A 20,887-nucleotide genomic window follows, 5' to 3' on the forward strand; every position below is an offset into this window, starting at 1 on the left:
CCTTGTGTCCGCGGTTCTGCGGTGGTGGGTGGTGATGGTGGTGATGCACAGCCCCACAGGGGTGATGCACAGCCCCGCAGGGTTCTCAGCCTCGGGGATGGCACATGCATGCACCGCACATGGTACCGCCGCTGTCGGAATCGGGACCAGCAACCGACGAAACCACATGCAAGGTGATCTGCATCACCCGCCGAGCACCTGCTCGCGAGCAGGACACGCGCCTTGCACGCACCCCTGTGCGAAGTACGTTTGGAGCACGCCAGGGCTCCCGCCTGGAGGTAAGGAAGATCCACCTGTGCCATGGCTGCTGCCCTTCTGTCCACCCTCCTCCCCACAACCTCCCATGTGTATTTTATTTGTGGGGACTAATCGTCAGGCCTGAGATATCAAGGCACCTTCAACTCAGATGGCTTGAGCTCCAGCAGGTTCACTGGTATTAGCAGATAATAATTAAAAATGCCTGAAGGCAGTAAAGCATTACGGTCTCCTCCCTGTGGCAACGTTCCTACCACGAGAGGCTTCTTTTTATTATTCTGAAAACCACACTATTATCCTAATTGTCGTTGTACAAGTGACCACGAGTGGGTATCCCAGAGGTTCAGAATTCTGACTCTCCGTGACATCTGAAATAACACGTCCCAGAACAGAGGCGCCAGCCATCACGTGGAGAGACATCACTGCACTTTGTTAGCCAAGTTTTTATTTATATTCTCAACCGAGACGATGATGATGTAAATTTTGTGATGCTACAGGAATCGCTTTTGTCATTAAAACATAAAAATTTATGAGCAGTCATTAATGACACTAGCACCACTACTAGCCAGTTAAATGCCGCCTGACTTCGTAAAGCTCCTTATTCTCTGATGACTTCGGGCCCCTTCTCACAGCTTCCATCCCACAGACACCAGGAATCCAAGGAGCGCCTCAGAAATTACAGTTACTGGCTCACTCTACTACCTTGTACACCACCTTTGCCTTTTATTTGTGACAAGGAACTTCTTCCACAAAGTCAGCTTCAGAATTACGCAGGTCCCCAGCCCTTGCTCTGTCCTCCGCAGCACTGTGCCCTGACCCTCGAAGAACACCATTTATCTGGATCAAGATTGACAGTGTCTGTATAGGTCTTTCCTGGTACTCCATGGAGTATTTATAGATATGGGTAACCTCTCAGTGTGAGGGCCTAGAAAGTTATTCAGCACATCCAATGCTGGGCTTCTTTCAATTGGCTTGAACTTATATTCCCAATAGAGGAATTACCATGTCAATAAGAATATTAAATTAACTGGAATACTAAATGGTGCTTAAAGAAGCCAGGGATTAGGCAGTGATTAAAACCAGAGACAGAAATATATAGAGACAGAAATTCTGTTTAAATTCAGTGGGCCTCATTTATCCAGAAAGATCCAGTTTTTCCATTTTTCTAGAAGACTTTGTTTATTTATGAGAGACAGAGAGATGGGCGGAGACACAGGCAGAGGGAGAAGCAGGCTCCGTGCAGGGAGCCCAATATGAGACTTGATCCCAGGACCCCGGGATCATGCCCTGAGCCAAAGGCTGACACTCAACCACTGAGCCACCCAAGCATCCTGGTTTTTTCATTTTTATAACCCCTTCATCTCTTCCTTCCAGAAGCTAATGTGACTATAATGCAGATGCAGAAGATTTCTGTAGAGAAATATTTTGACTTAGAAGTAATACAGCTTTCAAATAAACTCAAGAATTCAGTAAGCATGTAAAACTGATAAACTAATGCCAGTTATCTCATCTGGTTGTTACAAAAGCTGCCAAATACTTCTGAATTAGAGAATACTGTCAGCTGAGTTAGAAGAGTAGCGTAACTTTGCAGAAAAAATGGTGCTGCATCTCGTGACTGTTTCCTCCCATTCTTCATGTGCCCGATGCACCACATGCAAAGACAGTTTTGCACTCTCAGCTTTAGAATGAACGATGCACAAATGAGTTGCAATAAAATAAAGAAGGAAAATCATCGATCACTGGAGGCTTGTCCTTTGCCTAATGTCTTACTGCGTAACAGATTCTGCTTGAATTGCTAAATCATTTGTGTCTCATCTGTTTATGACGAATATAACAAAAAAATGAGATTTTCATAAATGCAGTCATCCGAAAATGCCAAGTCAAATGTGTAAAAGGCTTAGTAAGCCATGGTGTAACTTAGAAATAAACTTCTTTAAAACAAGCTCTGGTTAAATTTGCCATTTTATATTGACAGTTGTCGGAAAGAAATGACATTGAAAAAGTAAACCAGATTGCTCACTTATACATAAGGAGATTTTAACAATGTATATCTAGCCAGAGCAAAATTTAGTTTTTAGTGTTTCAGTTGGCAAATGTATAACTAGATGAAGGCATTTAACACTCTGTGGAAATATATATCTTTGACATTTGGGGGAAATAATGTTCTATGTTGAATCTATTTCAAAAAGCAAAAGAAATTCCACAATATTGGTTCCCTACTCCTTTGGTTTCTAAGTATTCATGTGCCCCTTCCTTCTACTACCATTTTTTTTTTCTAAGAAAATAAATGGCAACCACAAGTCTTCTTTAAATAATATGTACTTGGGCCAGATGATAACAGCACATGCTGCCATTTATATTCATTTTATGAATACAGGTGAGAAGTGAAAACACCAAAACCAGCAGTTCACAAAGTGAACTTGGATTTTCTCGTATCAGTCGTGATTTGAAAGGACAAGCAAAGAAATAAAACATGTCATTGAAAATGTTTACTATTAATAACCAATATTGTGAAGACACAACAACTTAAAAAAAAAAAAAAAAAAGAACAACTTGAAGGAGTTCCCAAGAGTTTTAATGTGTATGAAAACTATCAGCTGGCTGATACTTGATTGATTTGAAATTCCCGAACTTGTGGAATCACGAGGATAGGTGCAGCCGAGGTAGCTGTAGGGAGAGAGAGTGGTTCAGGTCTATGCAACACTCCGATATGGTTGGCGCGGCCGGAGGCACCGAGGACCTGTGGTGGGATTCATCTTCGGCCACTGCCACTAGCTGGTGAGTCTCCATCCCCTGAGGGCTGCTCCTTGGAAGCCCATCCCCTCAGGATTCTGGTTTAGCTTCTTTTCCCCAACCTTTATGATCCAAAACTCCTTCATTTCCCCATGTAATTACTGACATCCTTCACTGGGAATCCTTCCTGGTAAGGACCAGAACAGAAGCAACTTGAATCAATAATTTGCAATATTTCAAAAGTGAGTCGCTAAGAAGGCAATTTTTTTCTGTAGTTCCTTAACATCTTACCTCCTCCTCCTAGGTAGTGAAGTGTAAATTGATTGCAAACTGGAATGTATATCTGACCAGAGGTTTAAAAATTGGATGTGGAATATTTTATATTGCTATACATTGACATACTTGTTTTTGAAAACAAGGGCATAGTCCTATGCACCCTCTATGTATACAGAGGACTGCTAATTTGTTCATTAAGGTAGGCAATAAATATATAGTGAATATGAAGTATGCACCAGACACAGATATGTGAGCGGAAGGCTATTGGGGGTGCTTCTGCTATACTGTAACTCAAGTACAGCTGGCCTCAAGGAGATACTTTGAGGACGTGGCCAGTTTCCCATCAAGCCTTTTAGGACGCAGCTTGGGACTGAATCCAAATCCAAAAAAGCTGACAGGCTGGAGGTTGTGGCTGGCTCGTTACTCTAAGTGCAGAATGAAGACAGATGGCTACATCGGGAAAGGTGGGCACTGCCATGGATCACAACTGATCCACTTAGGAGGGAGGCATGTGCATTAGTCAGGGTTTACCAGAGAAAAGAACCGATGTAGAGAGAGATTATAGGAGATTAATTATAGGAATTAGCTTATGTGATTGTAAAGGCCAAGAGGGCCTACCATCTGCCCTCTGTAAGTTCAAGGACCAGGAAGGTTGGTGGCGTAATCCCAAAGGCCCCAAGAACCAGAGCACCAGGGTCCAAGCACAGGGGCACATTCACGTCACTGCTACAAAGAGAGTGAAAATTCGTCCTCCCTCCACCTTTCTGTACTATCCAGGCCCTCAATGGACTGGATGATGCCCACAGTGGAGAGGATGGGTCTTCTTTACTCAATCCATCTATTCAAATGCTAACTTTTCCAGGAACACCCAGAAATGACATTTTTACCGGCTACCTGGGCTTCCGTGAGACCAGTCAAGTTGACACATAAACTTAAACTTTATAATCCCTTTGCGTCAACATAAAATAGCCTCTTGCCTATGGTCTATAAATTTCAAATTCAAATCCAAAGACAGAGAGAAGATGTAAATTCTACTCATTCTAAAAACATTAAGGAAAAGAAACAGGGTAAACACACACAGAAAATAGGAGGAACAAAATAAGAAAAACCAATAAATTCAACAAAAGTTAGGATCATTAAAACCAAAGAAAGATCGTTCTTCAACTATGCAATAAAGTGTTGTTATTGCTCATTAAAACAGTAAACACCTCCCTGTAAAGGGTTCAGGTGACCACACCTGGGCTGGCGTCTGGATCACAACTTCATGAGAGTTCTGGAACCAGAACCATCCAACTAAGTCGTTTCTGGATTTCAGAACCAGGAAACTGCAAAGTGATAAATGTAAGTGGCTTTAACACATTGATTTTTAATACAAAAATAGGTGAGTAATAAGAAGGGGAAGGGAACAGTAAAATAAGATACCTATATACAGGCGAGATTCAAATATGTAGATAGACGCGTATGGAATACAGGAGTCATGTGAGGATTGACAAGAAAGAACAAAATGCCATTTTTTGAAACACATACATGATGGCCTATGTGGAATGCTTAATAGTTTTAACAGGCAAAAATCAGGAAAAAAATGTTGCATAGTCATTTTTTTGATACATAATTAAAATGAAAAGTAAATGACACGTCAACATGTCATCGACGGAATTTATAATCTTCAATGGTAGTGTAAATAGAAAAAGATATCATTTACAAAAGAAGGAAAGTCTGATACCTATAAATTACACATAATGGGAAACCTACATGGTTCCTATAGAATTACAGACACATCATTGAAAGACGTCCGCGTATAGCTAATAAAAGGTGTGGAGTTCAGGGGTGTAGAGGAAGGCTCGATTTCAGAGAAGTGGCAGTGCTTCTGAAATTGATTTATAGACTAAATTCAATTATAGTCAGGAACCATGGAGAGATAACATAAATCTGAGTCTATTCCTGAATTTATAGGGAGAAACAAAAGGCCGATGATACCCATACAATTCTGAAAATAATATGGTAGGGGAGCTTGTTCAACCAGAGAGGATTTCTTGAATATGACATAGCATGGAAATAGCCAAACAGAAAAGGAGGATAGAATTATTTCTATTGAATTTTTAAATGTCTGAACAGTGGGACAAAGTGAAAATACGAGCCACATTGTGGAAGATATAACTTCCATGTACTTCACTGATAATGGCCTAGGATCCAGCCTACTAAAGAATTCACACAGACCCAAAGACCAACAAACAAGACTCACAATGTGATAGAAAAAGAATGTCAAGGGACTTGAAAAGGACGTTCAAAAAGTAAATTATACTCCCGGAACATGACATCATCCCAACCCGATTAATATGCAGGAAGAGCAAACTCGAAGTGAAAGTATATACACAGTGCAACGGCCAAGAAATCACAAATAAAAACAAAAGATTTGCTAATTGTGAATATCTGTCTATCTATCTATCTATCTATCTATCTATCTATCTATCATCATCTATCTATCATCTATCTGTCTATCTATCTATCATCTATCTATCTATCTATCTATCATCTATCTATCTATCTATCTATCTATCTATCTATCTATCTATCTATCTAAATATTAGCAAGGAGAACTCATCTACCCATTCAGATCAAGCCAGATCCTGTAACAGATGCTTCGACTAGTATTTGTAAACATCTGCTCTACCTGAAGACGCTCTCCGGCACGTCACCCTCTTCCCAGTACATACGCCGGAGAGATGTATGCGCTCATGCCCGGAGAGACATTTGAATGAATGTCATCAGCAGGAGACCAAATCAATAATGGCGCATTGTTCACATAACTGGGCCTAACGTGTAGCACTTGCAGGGACTAAATACCACACGGAAGTTGCAGAAGAAAAGCAAGTGGTGGAAGCGTCCTAGATCCTAGAAGCACCGTTCAGGCCGTGAAAACGCCACCTCGGACCGGGTGGTTCAACCACAGACATTCACTTCTCACGGCTGCGCAGGCTGGGGCACAAGGTCAAGGGGCCGGCCAGCTCCGAGTCGGGGAGGGCCTTCCCGGAGGGCAGACGGCCCTCTTCTCCTTCTGTCCTTGCGGGGTACACAGAGGGCCCTACCCGTTCTATGAAGGACACTAATCCCAACACAGGGGCTCCCCGCCTTGACCTTCTCTAAACCTGATTATTTCCCAAATGCTCCACCTCCAAACACCAGCTCACTACTGGGTAGGGCTTCAACACACGGATTTGGGGGGCGCACAGACATTCAGTCCGTAGCAAGAAGGCTACACCAATGTGTCACTCACTGAATACTCTCAGACCAGTCGTGCACGTATTATGTCTGTGTGCGTAAGGAGATGATTTTAGAACACTCGTGGGAGGTCAAACAGGAAGAAAATAGACCAGATATTGGACAAACATACAGACATAGCTGTTGTGTTTATTTTTAAAAAGAATCTGGAACATACGGGTTCCTGGGCGGCTCAGCTGTTGAGCGTCTGCCTTCGGCCCAGGGCGTGATCCTGGGGTCTGGGTATCGAGTGCCACGTCGGGCATCTCCCTCTGCCTGTGTCTCTGCCTCTCTCTCTCTCTGTGTCCCTCATGAATAAATAAATGAATAAATAATCTTTAAAGAAACCTAGAACATGGTTGGTAAAGTAATAACATTTGTCCAAATATGAGAAGTAACTCTACGGCCATTTTTTTTTATACTACTACTTACCTTCTTTGTGTGTCTAAAATATTTCAAAATATGAGAGAAATTCTGCACGAGTGGGCATCCTGGAAACCCGAGGGGTCCTGCACAATGTGTCACACGTGGCCTGTCTTTGGGTTGGAGGATCGTGTAGAACAGGGTGCTGGGGCCCAGGCTGCACCGTTGCTTCCTCGGCCTGCAGTCACCAGAGCTGGAAAACCGTGAGTCCTGATGAGGGCACAAAGGTCCAGGGTGGCACAGAGTGGGCCTCAGAGCCCGCCTCGGGTCCAAAGGGCAGCAGGTGCGCCCGGCCAGCCCACCGCGGGCCCCTGGGACAGTCACCTTCGTGAGCTCGGGATCTTCGGTCCAGGGGCCCTTCCTTGTGTGGTAGGACAGGTCGTGAGCTCACTCTCAAATTCCAGGGGAGCGAAGTGTGTTATGTAGGTGCTGTCACCAAAAATGGGGTGTTTCCCTCCTAACATCCCCAGGGCCCCAGGTCGCCGGTATTCCACGTCTTAATTCACATGTGCAGTCCTCACGCGATGCACGTTGAAAGTCTGGTTTTACGGTTACGCATCAAGTAATAAACTGAAACTACCTCCAGTTATGTCGTATGCAGGCTGAACAAGCCTGGGATGATTTTTTGTTTGTTTGTTTTGTTTTTTAAAGACAAGAGGTAAACCCAGGAGTCACTGATGAAAACAAAGCAACAAGGAGCAGTAAACGCCCCGTTTCCTATTTATGGGATAACAGAGTCTTCACACTATTTGACGCAGCAACGGCCCCTTCCTGGGTGGAGGAACCGTGAGTCTGAGGGCCAAGAATGAAGGGAGATTATTGCGTCGTAACATAGGGCCTGGGAACCATGACGCCCCAATGTCTTGTGTTGGCGACCCTCCTGTTCTCCTCCAGCCCCTGTGGTGGGAGCGCACCTCCCTCTCGCCCTGCCCGGGGGCCTGGGCCATGTTCAGACGGGATCCGGTGCAAATCCCGGGATCCTTATTTTATGTTAAATTAGCACATAAAAGCCCCATGAGCAGAGACACCCCGTTGGCTTGAAGGATTGTGTCACTGAGGATCAGCAAAGTGAGGGCTGGGTGGTGGGGAAGGCCCCTTCAGTCGCCGCCCAACCAAGTCTCGTATTTTGTACGAAGGCCTTGTAAAGTGATTTAACAGAGAGCAAGATGCTGGCCCCCTAAACACGGCTGCGGAATACTTGGGAGATTTTTAACTAATTATCTTACTCCAATAAACAGTGAAAAGAGGCACTGAAATTTTATGTGTTCAGAAAAGGGACTAAAATGAGTGATGAAAAGACGGTAAATAAAAACGTATACGAAGCGTTGAAGTAATATCTTCTCAAGCAAGAGTGACGGTGAGGTAATCTGATTATAAACACAGATGTCTGGAAATTTCATTACACAGCTTGCTGATTAGGGAGCGCTACATCTGGCCTTGAGGCAAGCACTTGGGCTGATAAAGCTATTCCACTTGGAATACTTTATTTTTCATTATATGCTCAATAATAATGTGATTAAAAAACAAAATTGCATTCAGATCGTTCTGTGGCTGTTCATGTTCTCCATCCCACGGGGAGAGCGGGAATCGTGTGCCACCCCTGCGTTAAGGATTTCATTGGGCGCTGAGACTCACCTAAGACATTGAATTTGTGCCTACAATAAACGAAATTATTTTTGACAGATTTATCATAAAAAAAAGGTTTAATATGCACAAGGTCCTGCGAAAGTAGCATCTTGCGGCCCGCTACAGATCCCGCTGACGATGGTCACACTCCACACAGTGGCGTGGACTGACGGGATATTTAACCCGCTAGCGACAGTGGGAAACTCAGAGCTGGTTTTTCAGATGCGTCCAGCGGTGAGAAATCGTGGACGTATCTCCGTCCCACACGTGAGTCCCCAGCACCCCTATCACCTGGGGAGGAGTGGACATCCATCCCGCATCTTGATGAGCGCGGCCCACGTCAGCATTACAGACACATGCAAACAATGTAGGAAAATATGCAGATAAAGCAAGACCTTACCCACGATGCCACCGCGGGGAGAACTGTGCCAGCGTCGCTCCCGGGACGGGAACCAGAGCAACAGAGGGACGGACAGACAGCGAGGGAGACACAAGACCATCCTCTACACGGGGTGTTTCTAGGATCAAATCCAATTTGCTTGGGTTCATTACAAGAAAAGTAGAAAGAGTTCAACAAAAGACTGACATTAAGATACGTGTGTCTTTGTTTCAAGGTGCGCCTCGCTAAAGACAGAGGAGCAACACCAAGCTTCTAAGAATGCCAAGAGGGCTGCGATCATTACGAACCACGAGTGTCCGTCTCCCGGTTGTGCGTGGCTCCCTGCTGTAAGGACAGAGATTGAACGTGCTTCTGAGTGCGTGACTCTCCGCTCAGTACTGCTTACCGCCCGGCCATGTGCAATAGCTTCTCTAACCTCCTCGTAATCCCACACGCGTGTCTGACGCTGATATTCACGGAGAAACGCTCCACTCTTCCTCGCTCATAACCTCTACGTTCTCGGGCCCTTCATTCGCGTCCCTTGGACGTGGTGGGTAGTAGCCATGGGCGTTTCCTTCGGCCAAGGCTTGCGTGTGCTTGGGGCCTGCTATTCTTCATTGCTTGCTGGTCACTCCTGCCTCCTTGGGCTCCTACACACGTGTGGGGCAGTTTTGTTACCCTCAGAATCCCTTACTCCCCCGTTCCTTGATTGGAGGCGTGTTTCTTGATCCTATTCATCGTAGTTTCACGATTAGGCCTCATGGCATTTCAGATCTTATACGACGACGCTTCCAGTTTGCTGTATCATTGTCAAGAGCGGGAACGAATTCTCCAGACGCCATGTTCCCACCTTCTGATGTGTGTTGTGTGAGGAAGTGTTGACTCAACGGCCTGGGTTGGGCAAACCCTGCATATTCCTCAGCCAGTTTGCACCCCAGCCCTTGCACAGCCTCTGGGCCCTGAGCCTCAGGGATATTGTGTGGGGTAGAGCATTTCTGCAAGGCTGAGGCCTCGAGCTCATACCCGTCTGCTGAGGTAGTTCATGCTGAGGACGTGATCGGCGGCCAATACCTGCTGTCCTGCTGGGGCTGCAGAGCGTCCATCCCTGAGGTCGCAGAGGTCACTAAGGCCACAGAGGTGCTACAGGCCTACACCATGGGCTCCCCAGGAAGACCCCTGGACACCCAGGCCAGAGCAAGCATCCCTGTTGGCAACACTTGAAACGTGTCACCTCTCATCGCAGGGAAGATTGTGTCCCATGCAATTCCACCGAGAGAGGCTCTGTGATCTGGGGTGTCCGCCCCCAGAGCCCTGAGAAGTAAATACCTGCTGTCCACGAGCCCCCCAGTCTATAATATTCACTTACAACAGCCCAACCAGACCAGGATATAGTCTTTTGCTCATCTATCACTAGGAGGAAATGCACCTTGAATTTCCAAAACCCCAGACCCTCTAGTCATCTATCTCAGAGCGTTCATGACTATATCGACCCTTTAAAATTCATTTTACTGGGACGCCCGGGTGGCTCCGTGGTTGAGTGTCTGCCTCTGGCTCAGGGCGTGACCCCGGGGTCCTGGGATCGAGTCCTGCAGGGAGCCTGCCTCTCCCTCTGCCTGTGTCTCTGCCTCTCTCTCTGTGTCTCTCATGAATATATAAATAATAAAAAAATAAAATAAAATTCATTTTACTAAGAGATGAAAAAGACACATTCCTAGCTCCGTGAAAAACTTAGAACAGAAAGTCGTTTCCAAGTTTCTATTAGCACGTGTACCTGACTGCACTTACGCTGAGTGAGGAAGGAAAGGGCTGACCTGGCCGTCCCCTGGAGGCCGGAGAGGCACCGGACGTCAGCGCGGGCACCGGGTGGGGACCCACAGCCCTGGGTGAGGGGCGCTGCGTGTGGCCGAGGCTGCCACGCTGGTCTTGCAGAGACACCCACAAGAGAAAGATCACCTTGCCTAATTTGAGAATCCCGTACACGATCTCTGCATTTCTCCGAGCTGAGGCAATCTATTGAATTTTTTAGATGACTGAATCTTTCAGGCTGAGTTTTAGAAAATTTAGAACATAAGTAATGTGAACTCTATTATTTTGAATTTTTTATAACCTCTTAAATTGATTTGAGTTCAGTTTTTTTGTGTTGTTGCTGTTGTTTTACTTTTTAAGAAATTAATTTTGGGTTTTATCATTCTTGCCACTTTTTGTAGGGGGATCCTTTCTATTTTCTTCTTTTGTAAGTACGCGTCGTGTACCTGTAAGGTCTACCACGAGAGGACAGCCAGGTGCACCCGGACGCCGTGACCTGACTACCACGCCACGCTCTTGAGCGATCCCTTCACACGTCACCGTTTCCCAGTGTGGTGAGGGCACCCGGAATCTGCTCCCAGCATCCTCCCGGCAGACGACCCGGTGTCATCAGCTGCGGCCTCTCGCCTGACGTCAGAGCGCTCCCTTAGTGGTCCTGCAGAACGGCTGCCTTCTGCCCTGTGGCCGCAGCCCCCTCAGCCCTGGCTGGTCCCTGGGGCCAAGCCTGGAGCCTGTCCGCAGGGGTGACCTCGCACTGGGATGGGCCCGGCCCTGAGTCTGAGGGGTGTCCTGGTGCACAGGAGGGTCAGGGATACAGTCTGAGCCCCAGGTGAGCAGACGCTGTGTCCACAGGGGCCAGCCCGGAGTCCGGGTCTGTGGGGGCCGGCCTGGCCCAGGGAGGGGCTGCAGCTGCATGAGCAGGTGCCTGGGCCGGGGGCGCCGGCCTAGCCCTGGTGTGGGCCGTGGGGGAGACATGGGGCCTCTTCAGTTGGGCCAGAGTGATGCGCTGGGGGCGGTGGCTGTCCCTCCTCCTCCTCCTCCAGAGCCCCTTTGCCCAAATCTGCATCCACCATGTGCTGGGATCTCTGCCCTGGTCGTGGAATGATGAGGAGAGTCCCTGGTCATCGGAGGATTGTCTGGGCGCTGAGGGTGAGAGGTTTAGCTAGCTCCTGAGTCCTGCTGACCCCACCCTCTGTCCCTGGGGCCGGGGGCTGGCCACACAGCACCTGCCTGTGGTCCTCAGCTCTCCTCGCAGCCTCCCTTATAAACCCCAAGTCACAAGTGAACATTTGGGGTTCCGGCCCACAGAATGGTCTTGGAGAAGGAAGAACTGGGGAACAATCCTCCGATGACCCCAGGGACTCCCCTCATCATCCTGCTGGCTCATCCGACTCCTCCCGGCACTCCGTGTCTAAACCCGACCTGTGGGCTTAGTACCTGACCTCAGCGACTGCTCCTCTCCCTTGCTTCTCCCGAGCCGGGGGATTGTGTCCTACTTACTGCCCAGAGGGATGTGTCCTTCGCCTGCTGCTTTGTCTCAGAATCCCCATATTTCCCGTCCTCTTGCACAGATTCCATCAGCGCACCTTCAGGAACCTTCCCCCAGTCTTCATGCCAGAGCTTCCATCTCGAGGTGGATTTCCTCCCCAGGATTCGTATTGTACTCGGATTTGACTGCAGCCATGGAAGAAAGCACGATTCTCATTTTCTTTATTTTCTGCTTCTATTATTCTCTGCGCGAGCTCTTCTCTGCTCTCCGTAGACTCCACAGAAGGCTTGTCCACATTGCTCAGTAAAGAACGAGCTGCCGCTGCTGGCTCCCGTGCCCTCCAGCTCCCCCAGCGAGCCTCGGGGCCGCACTGTACCACCCTCTGGCATCCCCAGAGCACTTTCCTGTTTGCGTTTGCTCAGAAAGTCCATTCTTTGTCTTTCTTTCCGGAACCTGGCAGCGAACCCTTGCCACCTGCTTTGTTAGTTGTAGGGAGGTTTTGGAGGATATGCTCCCTATCACCATGGAAGAAAACAAAACAAAACAAAAACAGCCACCACCTCTATACAATTTCCAGTTTTTCTCTACCTATAAAATACATTTACTTTTTACACATTGGAATCATTGACTTTGGGGAGGAAAGGTGTACAGTATAAGAAAGATAAACGAAATGACTTCCAAGAAAGAGCGAGACCTTGTCTCTGATCAGTGGATGTAAGGGATAGTTCATTTTATGGATGACTTCTTTTTTTTTTTAATAATAAATTTATTTTTTATTGGTGTTCAATTTGCCAACATACAGAATAACACCCCCCCGTGACGGAGAACGGAACACACGAACTCAAAATGTGCCAGCTTGGCATGTGGGTCATTTGGGGTTGAAGACAATCATGATGGCCTAAGAGACTCACGAAGAGGTGCTTCTTTTCTTTTTGCTTTACTTCCCCTTAAAAATCTACCTTGGGGGCCTGTGCCAGGAAGAAGAGCTATCGCCAGAGAAAATATATCAGAAAGACTGAGTTGTCTGGCATGTGCACTTGCCCAAGACTTGCTCTTGCCATTTACCTGTGAATTGTCTTCCTCCCTTTTGAAGCCTCGGGCCCCGAGCTCCTTCTCCTTAGCTCAGGATGGAATATGTGCCCCAACTGCCTGACTCTCTGGGGCCCCATGCTTTTGGGCCTCCCTTGTACATACGACATTAAATTTGCTTTTCCCCCTCCTGTTAACTTGCCTTGCATCAATTTATTTATTAGACCATCCAGAGAAGCTAAGAGGGAAGAAGGGAAACTTTTTCCCCTATAGCAGACAGCATACTGCTATTTTTCTTAGTTACAGTGTCATAATATTTAAGACACATCATTCCTTTTTTCGGCTACTAATCTTAACTAATAACTAATTTAAACTGCTAGTAGGTCACCAGTATTTTCTGTGAAGCCTATTTTTTCTTTTTTCTTTTAAAGGGTATTTTATTTTAAGTAGGCTCCATATGCAGAGTGGGGCTGGAATCAGAACCCTGAGATCAAGAGTCACATGCTCCACTGACTGAACCAGCCAGAGGCCTCGAGGCCTATTTCTTTATTTTTCTAGTTATGGTATGGTAATCTTCACAAATCCAATTTCTGAGGTTTTTTTATTTCCTTAAAAACTTTAAATCTCCTTACTGATTTTCTATCTACTAATTCTGTCAATTACTGAGTGAGAGAAGACTGTTTGCATCCTCAAAAGAAAAAATTACTGTGTTTGTCTATTCAGTTTTATTAATTTTTGCCACATGTGTTTAAGAGCCCTGTTGTTAGGTGCGTACACATTTAGGACTGTGTTACTGTCTTGGAGAACTGACCTGGCCCCTCTGTCCATTATCTTCATCCCTCATAAAATTTCTTGTTTGTTACTAATGAAGCTTGTCAAGCTTTACTTTGACAATTTTTTGCCTGTATTATGTTCTTTTATCTATTTATTTAAATTCATCTATGTCTTTATATTAGTGTAGACAGTTTGGTTTGATCTTCTTTTCTATCCAGTCAGTTCAGCCTCTGTCTTTTCATTGGGGTATTTGAAAGGTTCGCATTTAATGTGATTTTTGACATATTTCTGTGCATCTGTATGCTTTCTCTATTTTTTTAATCTGTAACCCTTTCTCTTCCTTTTCTATATTTTTAAAATTATTTTATCTTTCTTATAGAATTAGTATTTATGCTTTTATCAAAGGAAGGTTAGTGCATTTTTCTAGTTTTTTTTTTTTTTTTTTGACAGATATGCCCTATTGATATGCACTCAGAGAAGAGTAGCTAGCTAACACCAGAAGGGGCAGGTGCTTATGTGTGTGTATGTTGGGGGGTTAGTGGGGAGAAGAGGAATGACATTTACATAATGGCAACTAAAAGCCAGATGTTTTACCTCCATTTACCCTTCAACTCTGAAAATAGTGTCATCACTATTTTCAAATGGTTTTACCCTTCTTCAGATGCTCATGATTTTGATGACACTATATATATTCTGAATCGAATGTCTCTGAAGCTGATTTGACATTCTCAGATAAAATATATTTATTAATATATATTCTTATAATATATTCTAATGTATTCCTCACCCCCTAACCCACACTGATTTGAAATATTATGGGAAAAGCTTACCACAAATTTAACATCATATCACTTGTTTTAAATATGGCACTCAAGCTTTCTAGAGTGCTAATGACATTTAAAATACTGTCATTTTTAAACAGTTTTAAAATTTCAACTGTTTTTTTAAAAATGTTCTCTTGGCAAACTTCTAATGTTTGCTAGTTTCCAATTAAAGGAAATGCTAAATAACAATCCAGAATTCATTTTGAGCATATGTTCAGGTGAAATGAAAGATGGGCTTTTTAAATGACATAATTAAAAATGTGTAAACATCAATGTTCTTTAAAATGTAATTATTATTTTTAAAAGCATTGTAAAAAAATGAAAGTGATGATTATCTAAGATGATAATAAGAGCTTTCTCAAGGTTGACTTATTGTATAAAGAGATATATATGTATATATTATGTATCTGTATACATATATCTCCTATCAGGATTACTTTCTTAGATATCCTGGAGCCCTGAAAGACTATACCCATATTAAAGTGAATACTTGTGGTATCTACATCCAGGAAAAGAGTTTGTTTTTTAAATGGTGACCAGGGAAAAATCTTAAGTGATCATACTATTCAAACTTGGCACTGTCTTCTCCAATTTATCCACCTAAAGCCTATTGGCAGAGAAGGTTCTTAAATCACTACATTCCTCGGGGAAGCAATAATTGAGTTCTGCACAACAAATATGTCACCTAACAAATGTCTCCATGCCTGAAATAAGTGTAGACATATGCCAGGTACAATGGTAAACACAATGGATGCTTTATTTTATTTCTATAGGTGAACATTTTAGCAGACCCCCCGAACACTAAAATGATTGCCTACACTCCCATTTCTAAAAAAAAAAAAAAATAATAATAATAATAATAATAATAATAATAATAATAATAATAATTGTGGGTTTATCTGAGATTTCATTTTCAGAAGTGGAAAACAAATATAGAAGAAAAAGATATTTTTTTCCTACCTTGGCCAGAAGCTCACATTGCTCCATCGGTGGTTTTGGGTAGGTATTTGAAATGAAAAGTCAAGGGCTATCACAGGAGGAAATTTCTGCTTATATTGGTTACTTGTTCCAAATTCTGCCTTAAGAAATATGAACTTAACTTCTTCCTATAACAGTTGTGAATATCCTTCTCAGAACGTTTTACCAACACCTGAGTGGATTTTTGATAGTTTATTCTATTAACCAATAATAATAATAGTTACATTATTTTTTTATGTGTGGATTATGCATTTTTGATCAATCTACAAACACTTCTCTTTATTCCCAGCGCAGTCTGGTCTAATGGAAAAAGTTAAGGACTAGGAATGGGACGACAGTAAAGCAGATTCCACAGCCTGTGGCATGCAGAAAATGACCAATACAGGTTAATTGTTGTTGCCATCACTGATATGTGGGGCCAATAAATGCATGACTTTGGGCAAACTGCTTGAATTCTCTCATATATTAAAGTGGCCTGTCTACATTCTGGGGTTACAACAATAGTATATGAGATGAAAGAGGTTTAAAAATGCTTTGAGAAATGAAAATTGACAATCTAAAATAAGACATTATCATTACCCCCAACAAGCTTCTGGACTTGCCTCCTCATTAGCTGGTGCATGATCCTGGAATGCAAAGTGGTTTTATCATTTACTGCAAGAGGTAAAATCAAGTCAGGAAAGCCCACTCTATGTACAGAGGATATAATCCACACTAACTCTAAATATAAGGCAATACTGGCTTCCTCCACTTGTGGTTTTCAAATCGTAGCTTGACTTCCACCAATATGGACAACTGCCCACGGGCTATGTCTGGTGCCTCATCTCCTTAGTTAGCCTCACCTGATGTAGAAAAGTACTCCCACATTGGCTCCGGGAAGGTGCTCAGAGAGTTACCTGTAGGTTGGATCAATACTCTGGTTGGCGGTAGCTAACTCTGATGGAGGTATTCACATAGATAATGTGTCCCCAGTGACCCATTTTGTCCACTCAAATAAACCAAGTCTGTACAGATCTTCAGGTGATTTTCTTATTTTAAACCTTTCAAGATGTTGTGCAATCTAAACACAGTGCAGGGATGGGGAGCAGTAGTCATGGCCAATAATGGTTTACTCTGTAATAAGGCTCCACTCACTAGTCTTGCTTGTAAACATCCAAATATGGTGATTGGAACCTCTTTCCCATAATCCCAGAAACACCACTCCACTGATGTAAGCTCTGAGGCATGTTCAGATTGGTGCGTAGGTAGCAGCCTTTGGCATCAAAGCACTGGGATAGCTAGTACTTCCCAAACACAACACCCATCCTCTCACCATGCCAACACACAGGCATGACCAGGGTGTCTACCAGCCTTCAGAGGCTTCCTGGGCTGGCAGATGATCATCGGGGGAGCTGTCTCCCCCAGGCCCTGGTCCTCCTACTGTCACTTCCCCAACACACCATCACCAGATGACAGAGCATTGGAAGATGCTGTTTAAGATGGAGTAAGAATAATGAGTTATCCAGATGCTGCCTTCATCAGCTTTGGCAGTGGACTTCTCAGGCAGGAGTCCAGAGCAGCCACTGGCTGAGGAGGTGCCATAGATCAAGCCTCACTGATGCTGGTCTTCTCTATCGGGACCAGCTCCAGCTTGCCATCATGTGTGATGTAGGCCTAGCAGACCTGTAATGTCTCATGGGTAGCAAACCAGGTATCTCCCAAGAACCTAATGGGCACCCAGTTGCAGCCTAGTTTAACCTCAGTGTTTGGGCTAGTTTCTCCAGCATAGGTCAGCGGTAGCTTGGAAGCAGTAAACCAGAAGCTACGTGAAGCTCTTTCTTATAAGATTCCATGTATACATTGGTTTTGGACTCAACCTCCACAGCATCAGTGGCAAAGTCCTTGAGGACATCTGTGCTGTCTTCCTTCACCAAGAGGTCAGTGAAGTTGGAGGAGGTCAATGGGGCTGAGAACTTGCATTTCCAGAGACTGATGGTGGTTTGCAGGGCTTCCTGCAGCGCATCTACCTCACTGTCCTCACACAATAACTGGCAGAAGGTGATGTGGGGGGAAGATGCTGTGTGCTTTGTTCTTCTTGTAGCTCTGCTTTGACTGTTGCCCAAACCAGGAGAGCTTGTGTGCTGAGGGGCTGGTGGGTTGGAGGTAAAGGATGTATTGAGGTCATCCAGAAAGGAGTCACCAGTGTGGGAGAACCACCAATCCCATGGCTTTTGAACACTTCTTCCTCCTGCAGATGCCAAGGCTTTTTGTCATCTATAACTCTGGTCAGGGCCCAAACCAAGGAAGGGACAATACTCTCAATGTTAAACCATCCACCCAGCACTTAATTTAAAGCCTTTGAGAAACTGGGTCTCAACCCAGATCTATAAAGAATTGACTTCTGGGTCTACTACCTAGTCAGCAGTGACTGATATATTCCTCACCATGGAGCAGGGCTGCTCCATGGGCGATCATGGTTGCCCTAGCTTCTTCACCTGGTCTCTAGACTCCCACTTTCATGACTATATTACAACTTTAGAAGCTCTTTTCAAAATTATAATAAATGAAAAATTAAACCACTGAATGCTTAAACACTACAGTTAAAAAAGAGACAGTTAACCTTTCTCCTCAATCCCTACCTTATGGAGAAGGAAGGATAATCTCATTTAAAAAAGGAAGCATACAACGTACACCAAGTTATTGATATGGAAATTCTCAAACCATGAAAAGAATCCCTATTGTTTTACATAGTTAATATTGGGACCAAAGAAGCAAAATGTGATATGGTTAGTACCGGGGTCTAATTTGGGGTCTGCTGTGGAAGACCTTAGGAATGCTGAATATATTGTTGAGCTTTTCTGACTTTTTTTTTATTTTAAAATGAGAATATTGGGAGTGATGGGGTGAGACCCTTCCACACTGAGTCCTTCATATAAATCAATGACAAAATCTGGGCTGATTATGAGTAGCCACTTGGGGGTATAGGAGAATGAATAGAATCAGGGAGATGGATGGGGAGTCCATACATAGAAAAGAGAGGACAAGATAAGTTCCGTTTTAAGGGCATGTGGCTCTGAGCTAAGTTGACATTGTTATGAGTTGGCAAGAGAACTGGTAGGAAATGTATAGTGATCTTTCTGTCAAAAAAGCCCCAGAGAACTGATACTGGAGAATCTGTGGGTGCTGGGGGGAGCTTTGAAGTCCCATGGGTAAAAGATACAGGGTGAGGATGCCCATATCACTGACTCATCACAGGAAAGTGCATGTGTGAAAGAGACAAGCGCAGCCCAACTAAAGACAAAAAATCTAAATTGGGACTGGAGCTGCCATCCAGCGTTTCAGCCCAAGTCAAGCCAGGGTCATTACTTGTTAAAACAAAAGACAGTGTGCAGAAGAGAACAAATAGCTTGAGGACAGATCAAATAAGGAGAAAGAAATTTTCCAATGTAAGTAATAGAAAAGAAAAGGGTTTAAATATATATAAATGTAACACTGGCGACCTGTTAGTTCATATGAAGTGGTTCAGTATTATATATAAATGTAGATGGAATTACTAGGCAGAAGAGAAAATGGATGAGAAAGTCTTTGGAAGAAATAATAGCCAAAATTTTCCCTAGATTGATGAAAGATGGGAATCCACAAATACAATAGCCTCTACAGTAGATGTAGTTTTTCTTCTGCCAAAAATCGAGGTTGCAAACTATACCCAAACACCATAAACAAACCAGAAATCACATTTATTCCAACCTGGGCTTCATCCCTGGGAAGGTAAATGGACAATGCACCCTGCTCTGGGGGTACAGCCCTCTGGGAGTCCAACAAGAAGCCCGAGTAAACTGCTTCTTGGCGGATTCCAAACTCACCTTTATGTTCTCCTATCTCCATGAATCTGTCAACAACCCTGCACATCCTCTCAGCCACTCTGCTGCGACTTTCTGAAATGATATATCTTAGGGCCTGAATGGCCTTGAATGCTGAACTCATCTCTTTGGGCTTCCAGGACATGACTCCACAAAGCTCCACTCTCAAGGACTTTCCAGATGCCCTTCTTTACATATTTCTTCCATCCTTTCTTTTATATCTTCCATAATTTTAAATGCACTAATTAATGATAGCTTTCAATTTCACTATTATCTAATATGCTAAATGTCACAATTTTCCTTCAGACAGATTTCATTTCTTTTGTTCCAGAAGAGTTGTTGTCAGGAGGGAGATTGGCTTGGGTACCATTAGATGTTCATTTGGGTCCTGAATAGAGGTCTAGATTTGATCCTTATTTCTGTGACCCTCCAGAAGAGTACATGGACCTTAGAAATATTTACCATCTTTTACCTCCTAAACAAGCACATTTATATAACACTATCTGAAAAAAAAGTATCCTTATTTTTACTCCTATTATAATTTTTTTATATTTGTGTTTATTTAAGCAGTGACTATATTTCCTAATATTTAATATGCTTATTCATGAATTAGTAATTTTCTTTAGTTTCTGATGTAGTTTTCAATAATTCATCAGTTGCGTATAACACCCAATGCTCATCACATCACATGCCCTTCCTAATGCCCATCACCCATCACAAATTAGTAATTTTAAAATCATTTTCCCCTTAGTAGGTAACACGCTCCGGTGCAGCTTCATTCTTGAATTGTTCTTTCAGAAATTATAAATTGTCTCTTGCAGTTTTGTCTGAAATTTTCACATTATTTTTAGTTTTGAATAATGATGTATTGGATTATAGTGGGAAATTATATTCCACTAATATACTGGAGATATAATAAATTGTTAAATGGCTTACCAACACATCGCCTCCTCTGTTGTTTATGTGAAACTTTTGTCAATTAATATCTGTGCCAGTTAGCTACTCTGTCTTCTTCACTGGTTATCTTAGAACTTCTTCACCTCCCAACCTGCCCAGGCTTGTGTGTCATTTAATTTTAACGTATCTGGAGATGGGTTTTTATTTATTTCTCTTGCTTAAAACATACAGCGTTCCATGTTGTCATTACTTCATTTATGCTATCTCTCATTTGTCCTCTCTATTGTTTGTTTATCTTGAA

General features: G+C 43.7%; 1 pseudogene; it reads right to left on the reverse strand.

Annotated features, from left to right (window-relative positions):
• Positions 1-12,333: 12,333 nt before the first annotated feature.
• On the reverse strand, positions 12,334-19,834 carry LOC144285125 (ubiquitin-associated and SH3 domain-containing protein B pseudogene; annotated as a pseudogene).
• Positions 19,835-20,887: the final 1,053 nt, after the last annotated feature.

The sequence above is a fragment of the Canis aureus genome, chromosome 15 (genome assembly GCF_053574225.1).
Source record: "Canis aureus isolate CA01 chromosome 15, VMU_Caureus_v.1.0, whole genome shotgun sequence".
NCBI lineage: Eukaryota > Metazoa > Chordata > Mammalia > Carnivora > Canidae > Canis > Canis aureus.